This window comes from Calonectris borealis, chromosome 15 (genome assembly GCF_964195595.1).
Source record: "Calonectris borealis chromosome 15, bCalBor7.hap1.2, whole genome shotgun sequence".
Lineage (NCBI taxonomy): Eukaryota > Metazoa > Chordata > Aves > Procellariiformes > Procellariidae > Calonectris > Calonectris borealis.
In genome coordinates, this window is record NC_134326.1 from 762,894 (window position 1) to 779,123 (window position 16,230).

Here is a 16,230-nt window from a genome sequence, read left to right on the forward strand (position 1 = left end):
GTTCTGGTTTTGTTCCTCGAGCTCTGTTTTAGTTCCATTGGCTCTGGTTTTGTTCCTCAGGCTCTGGTTTTTTTCCTCGGGCTCTGGTTTTGTTCCTCGGACTCTAGTATAATTCCACGGGCTCTTGTTTTGTTCCTCGGGCTCTGGTTTCTTTCCTCGGGAGCTCGTTTTGTTCCTCGAGCTGTGGTTTTGCTCCTCTAGCTCTCGTTGTCTTCCTCGGGCTCTGGTTTTCTTCCTCGGGCTCTGCTTTTCTTCCTCGAGGGCTAGTTTTGTTCCTCGGGGTCTCGTTTTATTCCTCGGGCCCTCCTTTTGTTCTTCGAGATCTGGTTTTGTTCCTCAGGCTCTGGTTTTGTTCCTCGGGCTCTGGTTTTGCTCCTCTAGCTCTGGTTGTCTTCCTCAAGCTGTGGTTTTGCTCCTCTAGCTCTCGTTGTCTTCCTCGGGCTCTGGTTTTCTTCCTCGAGGGCTGGTTTTGTTCCCCGGGCTCTGGTTTTGTTCTTCCAGCTCTGCTTTAGCTCCTCGGGCTCTGGTTTGTGTCCACGGGTCTCGTTTTGTTCCTCAGGCCCACCATTTCTTCCTCGGTCTCTGGTTTTGTTCCTCGGGTTCTGGTTTTCTTCCTCGGGCTCTGGTTTAATTTCTCGGGTTCTGATTTTGTTCCTCGAGCTCTGGTTTAGTTCCATTGGCTCTGGTTTTTTTCCTCAGGCTCTGTTTTTTTCCCTCGGGCTCTGGTTTTGTTCCTTGGACTCTAGTATAATTCCACGGGCTCTGGTTTTGTTCCTCGGGGCCTCCTTTTATTCTTCGCGATCTGGTTTTGTTCCTCGGGATCTGGTTTTGTTCCTCGGGCTCTGGTTTCTTTCCTCGGGAGCTCGTTTTGTTCCTCGAGCTGTTGTTTTGCTCCTCTAGCTCTGGTTGTCTTCCTCGGGCTCTGGTTTTCTTCCTCGGCCTTTGCTTTTCTTCCTCGAGGGCTAGTTTTGTTCTTCGGGCTCTGCTTTTATTCCTCGGGCCCTCCTTTTGTTCTTCGGGATCTGGTTTTGTTCCTCGGGCTCTGGTTTTGTTCCTCGGGCTCTGGTTTTGCTCCTCTAGCTCTGGTTGTCTTCCTCGAGCTGTGGTTTTGCTCCTCTAGCTCTCGTTGTCTTCCTCGGGCTCTGGTTTTCTTCCTCGAGGGCTAGTTTTGTTCCTCGGGGTCTCGTTTTATTCCTCGGACCCTCCTTTTGTTCTTCGGGACCTGTTTTTGTTCCTTGGGCTCTGGTTTCTTTCCTCCGGCTCTGGTTTTGTTCCTCGAGCTGTGGTTTTGCTCCTCTAGCTCTGGTTGTCTTCCTCGGGCTCTGCTTTTCTTCCTCGGGCTCTGGTTTTCGTCCTCGAGGGCTGGTTTTGTTGCCCGGGCTCTGGTTTTGTTCTTCCAGCTCTGCTTTAGCTCCTCGGGCTCTGGTTTGGGTCCACGGGTCTCGTTTTGTTCCTCGGGCCCACCATTTCTTCCGCGGTCTCTGGTTTTGTTCCTCGGGCTCTGGTTTAATTTCTCGGGTTCTGGTTTTGTTCATCGAGCTCTGGTTTAGTTCCATTGGCTCTGGTTTTGTTCCTCAGGCTCTGTTTTTTTTCCTCGGGCTCTGGTTTTGTTCCTCGGACTCTAGTATAATTCCACGGGCTCTGGTTTTGTTCCTTGGGGCCTCCTTTTGTTCTTCGCGATCTGGTTTTGTTCCTCGGGATCTGGTTTTGTTCCTCGGGCTCTGGTTTCTTTCCTCGGGAGCTCGTTTTGTTCCTCGAGCTGTGGTTTTGCTCCTCTAGCTCTCGTTGTCTTCCTCGGGCTCTGGTTTTCTTCCTCGAGGGCTAGTTTTGTTCCCCGGGCTCTGGTTTTATTCCTCGGACCCTCCTTTTGTTCTTCGGGACCTGTTTTTGTTCCTTGGGCTCTGGTTTCTTTCCTCGGGATCTGGTTTTGCTCCTCGAGCTGTCGTTTTGCTCCTCTAGCTCTCCTTGTCTTCCTCGGGCTCTGCTTTTCTTCCTCGGGCTCTGCTTTTCTTCCTCGAGGGCTGGTTTTGTTCCCCGGGCTCTGGTTTTGTTCTTCCAGCTCTGCTTTAGCTCCTCGGGCTCTGGTTTGGGTCCACGGGTCTCGTTTTGTTCCTCGGGCCCACCATTTCTTCCTCGGTCTCTGGTTTTGTTCCTCGGGTTCTGGTGTTCTTCCTCGGGCTCTGGTTTAATTTCTCGGGTTCTGGTTTTGTTCCTCGAGCTCTGGTTTAGTTCCATTGGCTCTGGTTTTGTTCCTCAGGCTCTGGTTTTTTTCCTCGGGCTCTGGTTTTGTTCCTCGGACTCTAGTATAATTCCACGGGCTCTGGTTTTGTTCCTTGGGGCCTCCTTTTGTTCTTCGCGATCTGGTTTTGTTCCTCGGGATCTGGTTTTGTTCCTCGGGCTCTGGTTTCTTTCCTCGGGAGCTCGTTTTGTTCCTCGAGCTGGGGTTTTGCTCCTCTAGCTCTCGTTGTCTTCCTCGGGCTCTGGTTTTCTTCCTCGGGCTCTGCTTTTCTTCCTCGAGGGCTAGTTTTGTTCCTCGGGGTCTGGTTTTATTCCTCGGGCCCTCCTTTTGTTCTTCGCGATCTGGTTTTGTTCCTCAGGCTCTGGTTTTGTTCCTCGGGCTCTGGTTTTGCTCCTCTAGCTCTGGTTGTCTTCCTCGAGCTGTGGTTTTGCTCCTCTAGCTCTGGTTGTATTCCTTGGGCTCTGGTATTCTTCCTCGAGGGCTAGTTTTGTTCCTCGGGGTCTCGTTTTATTCCTCGGACCCTCCTTTTGTTCTTCGGGACCTGTTTTTGTTCCTTGGGCTCTGGTTTCTTTCCTCCGGCTCTGGTTTTGTTCCTCGAGCTGTGGTTTTGCTCCTCTAGCTCTGGTTGTCTTCCTCGGGCTCTGCTTTTCTTCCTCGGGCTCTGGTTTTCGTCCTCGAGGGCTGGTTTTGTTGCCCGGGCTCTGGTTTTGTTCTTCCAGCTCTGCTTTAGCTCCTCGGGCTCTGGTTTGTGTCCACGGGTCTCGTTTTGTTCCTCGGGCCCACCATTTCTTCCGCGGTCTCTGGTTTTGTTCCTCGGGCTCTGGTTTAATTTCTCGGGTTCTGGTTTTGTTCCTCGAGCTCTGTTTTAGTTCCATTGGCTCTGGTTTTGTTCCTCAGGCTCTGGTTTTTTTCCTCGGGCTCTGGTTTTGTTGCTCGGACTCTAGTATAATTCCACGGGCTCTGGTTTTGTTCCTTGGGGCCTCCTTTTGTTCTTCGCGATCTGGTTTTGTTCCTCGGGATCTGGTTTTGTTCCTCGGGCTCTGGTTTCTTTCCTCGGGAGCTCGTTTTGTTCCTCGAGCTGTGGTTTTGCTCCTCTAGCTCTCGTTGTCTTCCTCGGGCTCTGGTTTTCTTCCTCGAGGGCTAGTTTTGTTCCTCGGGCTCTGGTTTTATTCCTCGGACCCTCCTTTTGTTCTTCGGGACCTGTTTTTGTTCCTTGGGCTCTGGTTTCTTTCCTCGGGATCTGGTTTTGCTCCTCGAGCTGTGGTTTTGCTCCTCTAGCTCTCCTTGTCTTCCTCGGGCTCTGCTTTTCTTCCTCGGGCTCTGCTTTTCTTCCTCGAGGGCTAGTTTTGTTTCTCGGGGTCTCGTTCTATTCCTCAGGCCCTCCTTTTGTTCTTCGAGATCTGGTTTTGTTCCTCAGGCTCTGGTTTTGTTTCTCGGGCTCTGGTTTTGCTCCTCTAGCTCTGGTTGTCTTCCACGAGCTGTGGTTTTGCTCCTCTAGCTCTGGTTGTCTTCCTCGGGCTCTGCTTTTCTTCCTCAGGCTCTGCTTTTCTTCCTCGAGGGCTGGTTTTGTTCCCCGGGCTCTGGTTTTGTCCTTCCAGCTCTGCTTTAGCTCCTCGGGCTCTGGTTTGGGTCCACGGGACTCGTTTTGTTCCTCGGGCCCAACATTTCTTCCTCGGTCTCTGGTTTTGTTCCTCGGGTTCTGGTGTTCTTCCTCGGGCACTGGTTTAATTTCTCGGGTTCTGGTTTTGTTCCTCGAGCTCTGGTTTATTTCCATTGGCTCTGGTTTTGTTCCTCAGGCTCTGGTTTTTTTCCTCGGGCTCTGGTGTTGTTCCTCGGACTCTAGTATAATTCCACGGGCTCTGGTTTTGTTCCTTGGGGCCTCCTTTTCTTCTTCGCGATCTGGTTTTGTTCCTCGGGCTCTGGTTTCTTTCCTCGGGCTCTGGTTTTGTTCCTCGAGCTGTGGTTTTGCTCCTCTAGCTCTGGTTGTCTTCCTTGGGCTCTGGTTTTCTTCCTCGAGGGCTAGTTTTGTTCCTCGGGGTCTCGTTTTATTCCTCGGACCCTCCTTTTGTTCTTCGGGACCTATTTTTGTTCCTCGGGCTCTGGTTTCGTTCCTCGGGCTCTGGTTTTGTTCCTCGAGCTGTGGTTTTGCTCCTCTAGCTCTGGTTGTCTTCCTCGGGCTCTCCTTTTCTTCCTCGGGCTCTGCTTTTCTTCCTCGAGGGCTGGTTTTGTTCCCCGGGGTCTGGTTTTGTCCTTCCAGCTCTGCTTTAGCTTCTCGGGCTCTGGTTTGGGTCCACGGGACTCGTTTTGTTCCTCGGGCCCACCATTTCTTCCTCGGTCTCTGGTTTTGTTCCTCGGGTTCTGGTGTTCTTCCTCGGGCTCTGGTTTAATTTCTCGGGTTCTGGTTTTGTTCCTCGAGTCTGGTTTAGTTCCATTGGCTCTGGTTTTGTTCCACAGGCTCTGGTTTTTTTCCTCGGGCTCTGGTTTTGTTCCTCGGACTCTGGTTTAGTTCCATGGGCTCTGCTTTTGTTCCTCAGGCTCTGGTTGTTTTCCTCGGGCTCTGGTGTTGTTCCTCGGACTCTATTATAATTCCACGGGCTCTGGTTTTGTTCCTTGGGGCCTGCTTTTCTTCTTCGCGATCTGGTTTTGTTCTCGGGCTCTGGTTTCTTTCCTCGGGAGCTCGTTTTGTTCCTCGAGCTGTGGTTTTGCTCCTCTAGCTCTCGTTGTCTTCCTCGGGCTCTGGTTTTCTTCCTCGGGCTCTACTTTTCTTCCTCGAGGACCAGTTTTGTTCCTCGGGGTCTCGTTTTATTCCTCGGACCCTCCTTTTATTCTTCGGGACCTGTTTTTGTTCCTTGGGCTCTGGTTTCGTTCCTCGGGCTCTGGTTTTGTTCCTCGAGCTGTGGTTTTGCTCCTCTAGCTCTGGTTGTCTTCCTCGGGCTCTGGTTTTCTTCCTCGGGCTCTGCTTTTCTTCCTCGAGGGCTGGTTTTGTTCCCCGGGCTCTGGTTTTGTTCTTCCAGCTCTGCTTTAGCTCCTCGGGCTCTGGTTTGGGTCCATGGGTCTCGTTTTGTTCCTCGGGCCCACCATTTCTTCCTCGGTCTCTGGTTTTGTTCCTCGGGCTCTGGTTTTATTCCTCGGACCCTCCTTTTGTTCTTCGGGACCTGTTTTTGTTCCTTGGGCTCCGGTTTCTTTCCTCGGGCTCTGGTTTTGTTCCTCGAGCTGTGGTTTTGCTCCTCTAGCTCTGGTTGTCTTCATCGGGCTCTGGTTTTCTTCCTCGAGGGCTAATTCTGTTCCTCGGGCACTGTTTTTTTTCCTCGGGCCCTCCTTTTGTTCTTCGGGATCTGGTTTTGTTCCTCGGGATCTGGTTTCGTTCCTCAGGCTCTGGTTTCTTTCCTCGGGCTCTGGTTTTGTTCCTCGGACTCTAGTATAATTCCACGGGCTCTGGTTTTGTTCCTTGGGGCCTCCTTTTGTTCTTCGCGATCTGGTTTTGTTCCTCGGGATCTGGTTTTGTTCCTCGGGCTCTGGTTTCTTTCCTCGGGAGCTCGTTTTGTTCCTCGAGCTGTGGTTTTGCTCCTCTAGCTCTGGTTGTCTTCCTCGGGCTCTGGTTTTCTTCGTCAGGCTCTGCTTTTCTTCCTCGAGGGCTAGTTTTGTTCGTCGGGCTCTGGTTTTATTCCTCGGGCCCTCCTTTTGTTCTTCAGGATCTGGTTTTGTTCCTCGGGCTCTGGTTTTCTTCCTCAGGCTCTGTTTTTTTTCCTCGGCCTCTGGTTTTGTTCCTCGAGCTGTGGTTTTGCTCCTCTAGCTCTGGTTGTCTTCCTCGGGCTCTGGTTTTCTTCCTCAAGGGCTAGTTTTATTCCTCGGGGTCTCGTTTTTTTCCTCGGGCCCTCCTTTTGTTCTTCGGGATCTGGTTTTGTTCCTCGGGCTCTGGTTTCTTTCCTCGGGCTCTGGTTTTGTTCCTCGAGCTGTGGTTTTGCTCCTCTAGCTCTGGTTGTCTTCCTCGGGCTCTGCTTTTCTTCCTCGGGCTCTGCTTTTCTTCCTCGAGGGCTAGTTTTTTTCCTCGGGCTCTGCTTTTATTCCTCGGGCCCTCCTTTTGTTCTTCGGGATCTGGTTTTGTTTCTCGGGCTCTGGTTTTCTTCCTCGGGCTCTTGTTTTGCTTCTCTAGCTCTGGTTTTGTTCCTCGAGCTGTGGTTTTGCTCCTCTAGCTCTGGTTGTCTTCCTCGGGTTCTGGTTTTCTTCCTCGGGCTCTGCTTTTCTTCCTCGAGGGCTAGTTTTGTTCCTCGGGGTCTCGTTTTATTCCTCGGGCCCTCCTTTTGTTCTTCGGGATCTGGTTTTGTTCCTCGGGCTCTGGTTTCGTTCCTCGGGCTCTGGTTTTGCTCCTCTAGCTCTGGTTGTCTTCCTCGAGCTGTGGTTTTGCTCCTCTAGCTCTCATTGTCTTCCTCGGGCTCTGGTTTTCTTCCTCCAGGGCTGGTTTTGATCCCCAGGCTCTGCTTTTTTTCTTCCAGCTCTGCTTTAGCTCCTCGGGCTCTGGTTTGGTCCACGGGTCTCTTTTTGTTCCTCGGGCCCACCATTTGTTCCTCCGTCTCTGGTTTTGTTCCTCGGGTTCTGGTGTTCTTCCTCGGGCTCTGGTTTAATTTCTCGGGTTCTGGTTTTGTTCCTCGAGGGCTGGTTTAGTTCCATTGGCTCTGGTTTTCTTCCTCAGGCTCTGTTATTTTTCCTCGGGCTCTGGTTTTGTTCCTCGGACTCTAGTATAATTCCACGGGCTCTGGTTTTGTTCCTTGGGGCCTCCTTTTGTTCTTCGCGATCTGGTTTTGTTCCTCGGGATCTGGTTTTGTTCCTCGGGCTCTGGTTTCTTTCCTCGGGAGCTCGTTTTGTTCCTCGAGCTGTGGTTTTGCTCCTCTAGCTCTCGTTGTCTTCCTCGGGCTCTGGTTGTCTTCCTCGGGCTCTGCTTTTCTTCCTCGAGGGCTAGTTTTGTTCCTCGGGGTCTGGTTTTATTCCTCGGGCCCTCCTTTTGTTCTTCGGGATCTGGTTTTGTTCCTCGGGCTCTGGTTTTCTTTCTCGGGCTCTGGTTTTTTTCCTCGGGCTCTGGTTTTGTTCCTCAAGCTGTGGTTTTGCTCCTCTAGCTCTGGTTGTCTTCCTCGGGCTCTGGTTTTCTTCCTCGAGGGCTAGTTTTATTCCTCGGGGTCTCGTTTTTTTCCTCGGGCCCTCCTTTTGTTCTTCGGGATCTGGTTTTGTTCCTCGGGCTCTGGTTTTCTTCCTCGGGCTCTGGTTTCTTTCCTCGGGCTCTGGTTTTGTTCCTCGAGCTGTGGTTTTGCTCCTCTAGCTCTGGTTGTCTTCCTCGGGCTCTGCTTTTGTTCCTCGGGCTCTGGTTTTCTTCCTCGAGGGCTGGTTTTGTTGCCCAGGCTCTGGTTTTGTTCGTCCAGCTCTGCTTTAGCTCCTCGGGCTCTGGTTTGGGTCCACGGGTCTCGTTTTGTTCCTCAGGCCCACCATTTCTTCCTTGGTCTCTGGTTTTGTTCCTTGGGCTCTGGTTTTCTTCCTCGGGCTCTGGTATTGTTCCTCGGCCTCTTTTTTTGTTCCTCTGCCCCTGCTTTTTTTTCTCGGCCTCTGGTTTTTTTCCCCAGGCTCTGGTTTAGTTCCATGGGCTCTGCTTTTTTTACTCAGGCTCTGGTTGTTTTCCTTGGGCTCTGGTGTTGTTCCTCGGACTCTAGTATAATTCCACGGGCTCTGGTTTTGTTCCTTGGGGCCTCCTTTTGTTCTTCGCGATCTGGTTTTGTTCCTCGGGCTCTGGTTTTCTTCCTCGGGCTCTGGTTTCTTTCCTCGGGAGCTCGTTTTGTTCCTCGAGCTGTGGTTTTGCTCCTCTAGCTCTCGTTGTCTTCCTCGGGCTCTGGTTTTCTTCCTCGGGCTCTGCTTTTCTTCCTCGAGGGCTAGTTTTGTTCCTCGGGGTCTGGTTTTATTCCTCGGACCCTCCTTTTTTTCTTCGGGATCTGTTTTTGTTCCTTGGGCTCTGGTTTTGTTCCTCGGGCTCTGGTTTTGCTCCTCTAACTCTGGTTGTCTTCCTCGAGCTGTGGTTTTGCTCCTCTAGCTCTCGCTGTCTTCCTCGCGCTCTCGTTTTCTTCCTCGAGGGCTGGTTTTGATCCCCGGGCTCTGCTTTTGTTCTTCCAGCTCTGCTTTAGCTCCTCGGGCTCTGGTTTGGGTCCACGGGTCTCGTTTTGTTCCTCGGGCCCACCATTTGTTCCTCCGTCTCTGGTTTTGTTCCTCGGCTTCTGGTGTTCTTCCTCAGGCTCTGGTTTAATTTCTCGAGTTCTGGTTTTGTTCCTCGAGCTCTGGTTTAGTTCCATTGGCTCTGGTTTTGTTCCTCAGGCTCTGGTTTTTTTCCTCGGGCTCTGGTTTTGTTCCTCGGACTCTAGTATAATTCCACGGGCTCTGGTTTTGTTCCTCGGGGCCTCCTTTTGTTCTTCGCGATCTGGTTTTGTTCCTCGGGATCTGGTTTTGTTCCTCGGGCTCTGGTTTCTTTCCTCGGGAGCTCGTTTTGTTCCTCGAGCTGGGGTTTTGCTCCTCTAGCTCTCATTGTCTTCCTCGGGCTCTGGTTTTCTTCCTCGGGCTCTGCTTTTCTTCCTCGAGGGCTAGTTTTGTTCCTCGGGCTCTGGTTTTATTCCTCGGGCCCTCCTTTTGTTCTTCGGGATCTGGTTTTGTTCCTCGGGCTCTGGTTTTCTTTCTCGGGCTCTGTTTTTTTTCCTCGGGCTCTGGTTTTGTTCCTCAAGCTGTGGTTTTGCTCCTCTAGCTCTGGTTGTCTTCCTCGGGCTCTGGTTTTCTTCCTCGAGGGCTAGTTTTATTCCTCGGGGTCTCGTTTTTTTCCTCGGGCCCTCCTTTTGTTCTTCGGGATCTGGTTTTGTTCCTCGGGCTCTGGTTTTCTTCCTCGAGGGCTGGTTTTGTTGCCTGGGCTCTGGTTTTGTTCGTCCAGCTCTGCTTTAGCTCCTCGGGCTCTGGTTTGGGTCCACGGGTCTCGTTTTGTTCCTCAGGCCCACCATTTCTTCCTTGGTCTCTGGTTTTGTTCCTTGGGCTCTGGTTTTCTTCCTCGGGCTCTGGTATTGTTCCTCGGCCTCTTTTTTTGTTCCTCTGCCCCTGCTTTTTTTTCTCGGCCTCTGGTTTTGTTCCCCAGGCTCTGGTTTAGTTCCATGGGCTCTGCTTTTTTTCCTCAGGCTCTGGTTGTTTTCCTCGGGTTCTGGTGTTGTTCCTCGGACTCTAGTACAATTCCACGGGCTCTGGTTTTGTTCCTTGGGGCCTCCTTTTGTTCTTCGCGATCTGGTTTTGTTCCTCGGGCTCTGGTTTTCTTCCTCGGGCTCTTGTTTTCTTCCTCGACGGCTGGTTTTGTTCCCCGGGTTCTGGTTTTGTTCTTCCAGCTCTGCTTTAGCTCCTCGGGCTCTGGTTTGGGTCCACGGGTCTCGTTTTGTTCCTCAGGCCCACCATTTCTTCCTCGGTCTCTGGTTTTGTTCCTCGGGCTCTGGTTTTCTTCCTCGGGCTCTGGTTTCTTTCCTCGGGAGCTCGTTTTGTTCCTCGAGCTGTGGTTTTGCTCCTCTAGCTCTCGTTGTCTTCCTCGGGCTCTGGTTTTCTTCCTCGGGCTCTGCTTTTCTTCCTCGAGGGCTAGTTTTGTTCCTCGGGGTCTGGTTTTATTCCTCGGACCCTCCTTTTTTTCTTCGGGATCTGTTTTTGTTCCTTGGGCTCTGGTTTTGTTCCTCGGGCTCTGGTTTTGCTCCTCTAACTCTGGTTGTCTTCCTCGAGCTGTGGTTTTGCTCCTCTAGCTCTCGCTGTCTTCCTCGCGCTCTCGTTTTCTTCCTCGAGGGCTGGTTTTGATCCCCGGGCTCTGCTTTTGTTCTTCCAGCTCTGCTTTAGCTCCTCGGGCTCTGGTTTGGGTCCACGGGTCTCGTTTTGTTCCTCGGGCCCACCATTTGTTCCTCCGTCTCTGGTTTTGTTCCTCGGCTTCTGGTGTTCTTCCTCAGGCTCTGGTTTAATTTCTCGAGTTCTGGTTTTGTTCCTCGAGCTCTGGTTTAGTTCCATTGGCTCTGGTTTTGTTCCTCAGGCTCTGGTTTTTTTCCTCGGGCTCTGGTTTTGTTCCTCGGACTCTAGTATAATTCCACGGGCTCTGGTTTTGTTCCTCGGGGCCTCCTTTTGTTCTTCGCGATCTGGTTTTGTTCCTCGGGATCTGGTTTTGTTCCTCGGGCTCTGGTTTCTTTCCTCGGGAGCTCGTTTTGTTCCTCGAGCTGGGGTTTTGCTCCTCTAGCTCTCATTGTCTTCCTCGGGCTCTGGTTTTCTTCCTCGGGCTCTGCTTTTCTTCCTCGAGGGCTAGTTTTGTTCCTCGGGCTCTGGTTTTATTCCTCGGGCCCTCCTTTTGTTCTTCGGGATCTGGTTTTGTTCCTCGGGCTCTGGTTTTCTTTCTCGGGCTCTGTTTTTTTTCCTCGGGCTCTGGTTTTGTTCCTCAAGCTGTGGTTTTGCTCCTCTAGCTCTGGTTGTCTTCCTCGGGCTCTGGTTTTCTTCCTCGAGGGCTAGTTTTATTCCTCGGGGTCTCGTTTTTTTCCTCGGGCCCTCCTTTTGTTCTTCGGGATCTGGTTTTGTTCCTCGGGCTCTGGTTTTCTTCCTCGAGGGCTGGTTTTGTTGCCTGGGCTCTGGTTTTGTTCGTCCAGCTCTGCTTTAGCTCCTCGGGCTCTGGTTTGGGTCCACGGGTCTCGTTTTGTTCCTCAGGCCCACCATTTCTTCCTTGGTCTCTGGTTTTGTTCCTTGGGCTCTGGTTTTCTTCCTCGGGCTCTGGTATTGTTCCTCGGCCTCTTTTTTTGTTCCTCTGCCCCTGCTTTTTTTTCTCGGCCTCTGGTTTTGTTCCCCAGGCTCTGGTTTAGTTCCATGGGCTCTGCTTTTTTTCCTCAGGCTCTGGTTGTTTTCCTCGGGTTCTGGTGTTGTTCCTCGGACTCTAGTACAATTCCACGGGCTCTGGTTTTGTTCCTTGGGGCCTCCTTTTGTTCTTCGCGATCTGGTTTTGTTCCTCGGGCTCTGGTTTTCTTCCTCGGGCTCTTGTTTTCTTCCTCGACGGCTGGTTTTGTTCCCCGGGTTCTGGTTTTGTTCTTCCAGCTCTGCTTTAGCTCCTCGGGCTCTGGTTTGGGTCCACGGGTCTCGTTTTGTTCCTCAGGCCCACCATTTCTTCCTCGGTCTCTGGTTTTGTTCCTCGGGCTCTGGTTTTCTTCCTCGGGCTCTGGTTTTGTTCCTCGGGCCCTCCTTTTGTTCTTCGCTATCTGGTTTTGTTCCTCGGGCTCTGGTTTCTTTCCTCGGGCTCTGCTTTTGCTCCTCTAGCTCTGGTTGTCTTCCTCGAGCTGTGGTTTTGCTCCTCTAGCTCTCATTGTCTTCCTCGGGCTCTGGTTTTCTTCCTCGAGGGCTGGTTTCGTTCCCCGGGCTCTGGTTTTGTCCTTCCAGCTCTGCTTTAGCTCCTCGGGCTCTGGTTTGGGTCCACGGGACTCGTTTTGTTCCTCGGGCCCAACATTTCTTCCTCGGTGTCTGGTTTTGTTCCTCGGGTTCTGGTATTCTTCCTTGGGCTCTGGTTTAATTTCTCGGGTTCTGGTTTTGTTCCTCGAGCTCTGGTTTAGTTCCATTGGCTCTGGTTTTGTTCCTCAGGCTCTGGTTTTTTTCCTCGGGCTCTGGTTTTGTTCCTCGGACTCTGGTTTAGTTCCATGGGCTCTGGTTTTGTTCCTCAGGCTCTGGTTGTTTTCCTCGGGCTCTGGTGTTGTTCCTCGGACTCTAGTATAATTCCACGGGCTCTGGTTTTGTTCCTTGGGGCCTCCTTTTCTTCTTCGCGATCTGGTTTTGTTCCTCGGGCTCTGGTTTCTTTCCTCGGGCTCTGGTTTTGTTCCTCGAGCTGTTGTTTTGCTCCTCTAGCTCTGGTTGTCTTCCTCGGGCTCTGGTTTTCTTCCTCGAGGGCTAGTTTTGTTCCTCGGGGTCTCGTTTTATTCCTCGGACCCTCCTTTTGTTCTTCGGGACCTATTTTTGTTCCTCGGGCTCTGGTTTCGTTCCTCGGGCTCTGGTTTTGTTCCTCGAGCTGTGGTTTTGCTCCTCTAGCTCTGGTTGTCTTCCTCGGGCTCTGCTTTTCTTCCTCGGGCTCTGCTTTTCTTCCTCGAGGGCTGGTTTTGTTGCCCGGGCTCTGGTTTTGTTCTTCCAGCTCTGCTTTAGCTCCTCGGGCTCTGGTTTGGGTCCATGGGTCTCGTTTTGTTCCTCGGGCACACCATTTCTTCCTCGGTCTCTGGTTTTGTTCCTCGGGCTCTGGTTTTATTCCTCGGACCCTCCTTTTGTTCTTCGGGATCTGGTTTTGTTCCTTGGGCTCCGGTTTCTTTCCTCGGGCTCTGGTTTTGTTCCTCGAGCTGTGGTTTTGCTCCTCTAGCTCTGGTTGTCTTCATCGGGCTCTGGTTTTCTTCCTCGAGGGCTAATTCTGTTCCTCGGGCACTGTTTTTTTTCCTCGGGCCCTCCTTTTGTTCTTCGCGATCTGGTTTTGTTCCTCGGGATCTGGTTTTGTTCTTCCAGCTCTGCTTTAACTCCTCGGGCTCTGGTTTGGGTCCACGGGTCTCGTTTTGTTCCTCAGGCCCACCATTTGTTCCTCGGTCTCTGGTTTTGTTCCTCGGGTTCTGGTTTTCGTCCTCGGGCTCTGGTTTAATTTCTCGGGTTCTGGTTTTGTTCCTCGAGCTCTGTTTTAGTTGTATTGGCTCTGGTTTTGTTCCTCAGGCTCTGGTTTTTTTCCTCGGGCACTGGTTTTGTTCCTCGGACTCTAGTATAATTCCCCGGGCTCTGGTTTTGTTCCTTGGGGCCTCCTTTTGCTCTTCGCGATCTGATTTTGTTCCTCGGGCTCTGGTTTCATTCCTCGGGCTCTGGTTTCTTTCCTCGGGCTCTGGTTTTGTTCCTCGAGCTGTGGTTTTGCTCCTCTAGATCTGGTTGTCTTCCTCGGGCTCTGGTTTTCTTCCTCGGGCTCTGCTTTTCTTCCTCGAGGGCTAGTTTTGTTCCTCGGGGTCTCGTTTTATTCCTCGGGCCCTCCTTTTGTTCTTCGCGATCTGGTTTTGTTCCTCGGGCTCTGGTTTCGTTCCTCGGGCTCTGGTTTTGCTCCTCTAGCTCTCGTTGTCTTCCTCGGGCTCTGGTTTTGTTCTTCGTGATCTGGTTTTGATCCCCGGGCTCTGCTTTTGTTCTTCCAGCTCTGCTTTAGCTCCTCGGGCTCTGGTTTGGGTCCACGGGTCTCGTTTTGTTCCTCGGGCCCACCATTTGTTCCTCCGTCTCTGGTTTTCTTCCTCGGCTTCTGGTGTTTTTCCTTGGGCTCTGGTTTAATTTCTCGGGTTCTGGTTTTGTTCCTCGAGCTCTGGTTTAGTTCCATTGGCTCTGGTTTTGTTCCTCAGGCTCTGGTTTTTTTCCTCGGGCTCTGGTTTTGTTCCTCGGACTCTAGTATAATTCCACGGGCTCTTGTTTTGTTCCTTGGGGCCTCCTTTTGTTCTTCGCGATCTGGTTTTGTTCCTCGGGATCTGGTTTTGTTCCTCGGGCTCTGGTTTCTTTCCTCGGGAGCTCGTTTTGTTCCTCGAGCTGTGGTTTTGCTCCTCTAGCTCTGGTTGTCTTCCTCGGGCTCTGGTTTTCTTCGTCAGGCTCTGCTTTTCTTCCTCGAGGGCTAGTTTTGTTCCTCGGGCTCTGGTTTTATTCCTCGGGCCCTCCTTTTGTTCTTCAGGATCTGGTTTTGTTCCTCGGGCTCTGGTTTTCTTCCTCAGGCTCTGTTTTTTTTCCTCGGGCTCTGGTTTTGTTCCTCGAGCTGTGGTTTTGCTCCTCTAGCTCTGGTTGTCTTCCTCGGGCTCTGGTTTTCTTCCTCAAGGGCTAGTTTTATTCCTCGGGGTCTCGTTTTTTTCCTCGGGCCCTCCTTTTGTTCTTCGGGATCTGGTTTTCTTCCTCGGGCTCTGGTTTCTTTCCTCGGGCTCTGGTTTTGTTCCTCGAGCTGGGGTTTTGCTCCTCTAGCTCTGGTTGTCTTCCTCGGGTTCTGGTTTTCTTCCTCGGGCTCTGCTTTTCTTCCTCGAGGGCTAGTTTTGTTCCTCGGGGTCTCGTTTTATTCCTCGGGCCCTCCTTTTGTTCTTCGGGATCTGGTTTTGTTCTTCGGGCTCTGGTTTCGTTCCTCGGGCTCTGGTTTCGTTCCTCGGGCTCTGGTTTTGCTCCTCTAACTCTGGTTGTCTTCCTCGAGCTGTGGTTTTGCTCCTCTAGCTCTCATTGTCTTCCTCGGGCTCTGGTTTTCTTCCTCCAGGGCTGGTTTTGATCCCCGGGCTCTGCTTTTGTTCTTCCAGCTCTGCTTTAGCTCCTCGGGCTCTGGTTTGGTCCACGGGTCTCTTTTTGTTCCTCGGGCCCACCATTTGTTCCTCCGTGTCTGGTTTTGTTCCTCGGGTTCTGGTGTTCTTCCTCGGGCTCTGGTTTAATTTCTCGGGTTCTGGTTTTGTTCCTCGAGCTCTGGTTTAGTTCCATTGGCTCTGGTTTTCTTCCTCAGGCTCTGTTTTTTTTCCTCGGGCTCTGGTTTTGTTCCTCGGACTCTAGTATAATTCCACGGGCTCTGGTTTTGTTCCTTGGGGCCTCCTTTTGTTCTTCGCGATCTGGTTTTGTTCCTCGGGATCTGGTTTTGTTCCTCGGGCTCTGGTTTCTTTCCTCGGGAGCTCGTTTTGTTCCTCGAGCTGTGGTTTTGCTCCTCTAGCTCTTGTTGTCTTCCTCGGGCTCTGGTTGTCTTCCTCGGGCTCTGCTTTTCTTCCTCGAGGGCTAGTTTTGTTCCTCGGGGTCTGGTTTTATTCCTCGGGCCCTCCTTTTGTTCTTCGGGATCTGGTTTTGTTCCTCGGGCTCTGGTTTTCTTTCTCGGGCTCTGGTTTTTTTCCTCGGGCTCTGGTTTTGTTCCTCAAGCTGTGGTTTTGCTCCTCTAGCTCTGGTTGTCTTCCTCGGGCTCTGGTTTTCTTCCTCGAGGGCTAGTTTTATTCCTCGGGGTCTCGTTTTTTTCCTCGGGCCCTCCTTTTGTTCTTCGGGATCTGGTTTTGTTCCTCGGGCTCTGGTTTTCTTCCTCGGGCTCTGGTTTCTTTCCTCGGGAGCTCGTTTTGTTCCTCGAGCTGTGGTTTTGCTCCTCTAGCTCTGGTTGTCTTCCTCGGGCTCTGGTTTTCTTCCTCGGGCTCTGGTTTTCTTCCTCGACGGCTGGTTTTGTTCCCCGGGTTCTGGTTTTGTTCTTCCAGCTCTGCTTTAGCTCCTCGGGCTCTGGTTTGGGTCCACGGGTCTCGTTTTGTTCCTCAGGCCCACCATTTCTTCCTCGGTCTCTGGTTTTGTTCCTCGGGCTCTGGTTTTCTTCCTCGGGCTCTGGTTTTGTTCCTCGGGCCCTCCTTTTGTTCTTCGCTATCTGGTTTTGTTCCTCGGGCTCTGGTTTCGTTCCTCGGGCTCTGGTTTTGCTCCTCTAGCTCTGGTTGTCTTCCTCGAGCTGTGGTTTTGCTCCTCCAGCTCTCATTGTCTTCCTCGGGCTCTGGTTTCTTTCCTCGGGAGCTCGTTTTCTTCCTCGAGCTGTGGTTTTGCTCCTCTAGCTCTGGTTGTCTTCCTCGGGCTCTGGTTTTCTTCCTCGAGGGCTAGTTTTGTTCCTCGGGGTCTGGTTTTATTCCTCGGGCCCTCCTTTTGTTCTTCAGGATCTGGTTTTGCTCCTCTAGCTCTGGTTGTCTTCCTCGGGCTCTGGTTTTCTTCCTCGGGCTCTGCTTTTCTTCCTCGAAGGCTAGTTTTTTTCCTCGGGCTCTGCTTTTATTCCTTGGGCCCTCCTTTTGTTCTTCGGGATCTGGTTTTGTTCCTCGGGCTCTGGTTTTCTTCCTCGGGCTCTTGTTTTGCTCCTCTAGCTCTGGTTGTCTTCCTCGAGCTGTGGTTTTGCTCCTCTAGCTCTGGTTGTCTTCCTCGGGCTCTGGTTTTCTTCCTCAGGCTCTGCTTTTCTTCCTCGAGGTCTAGATTTGTTC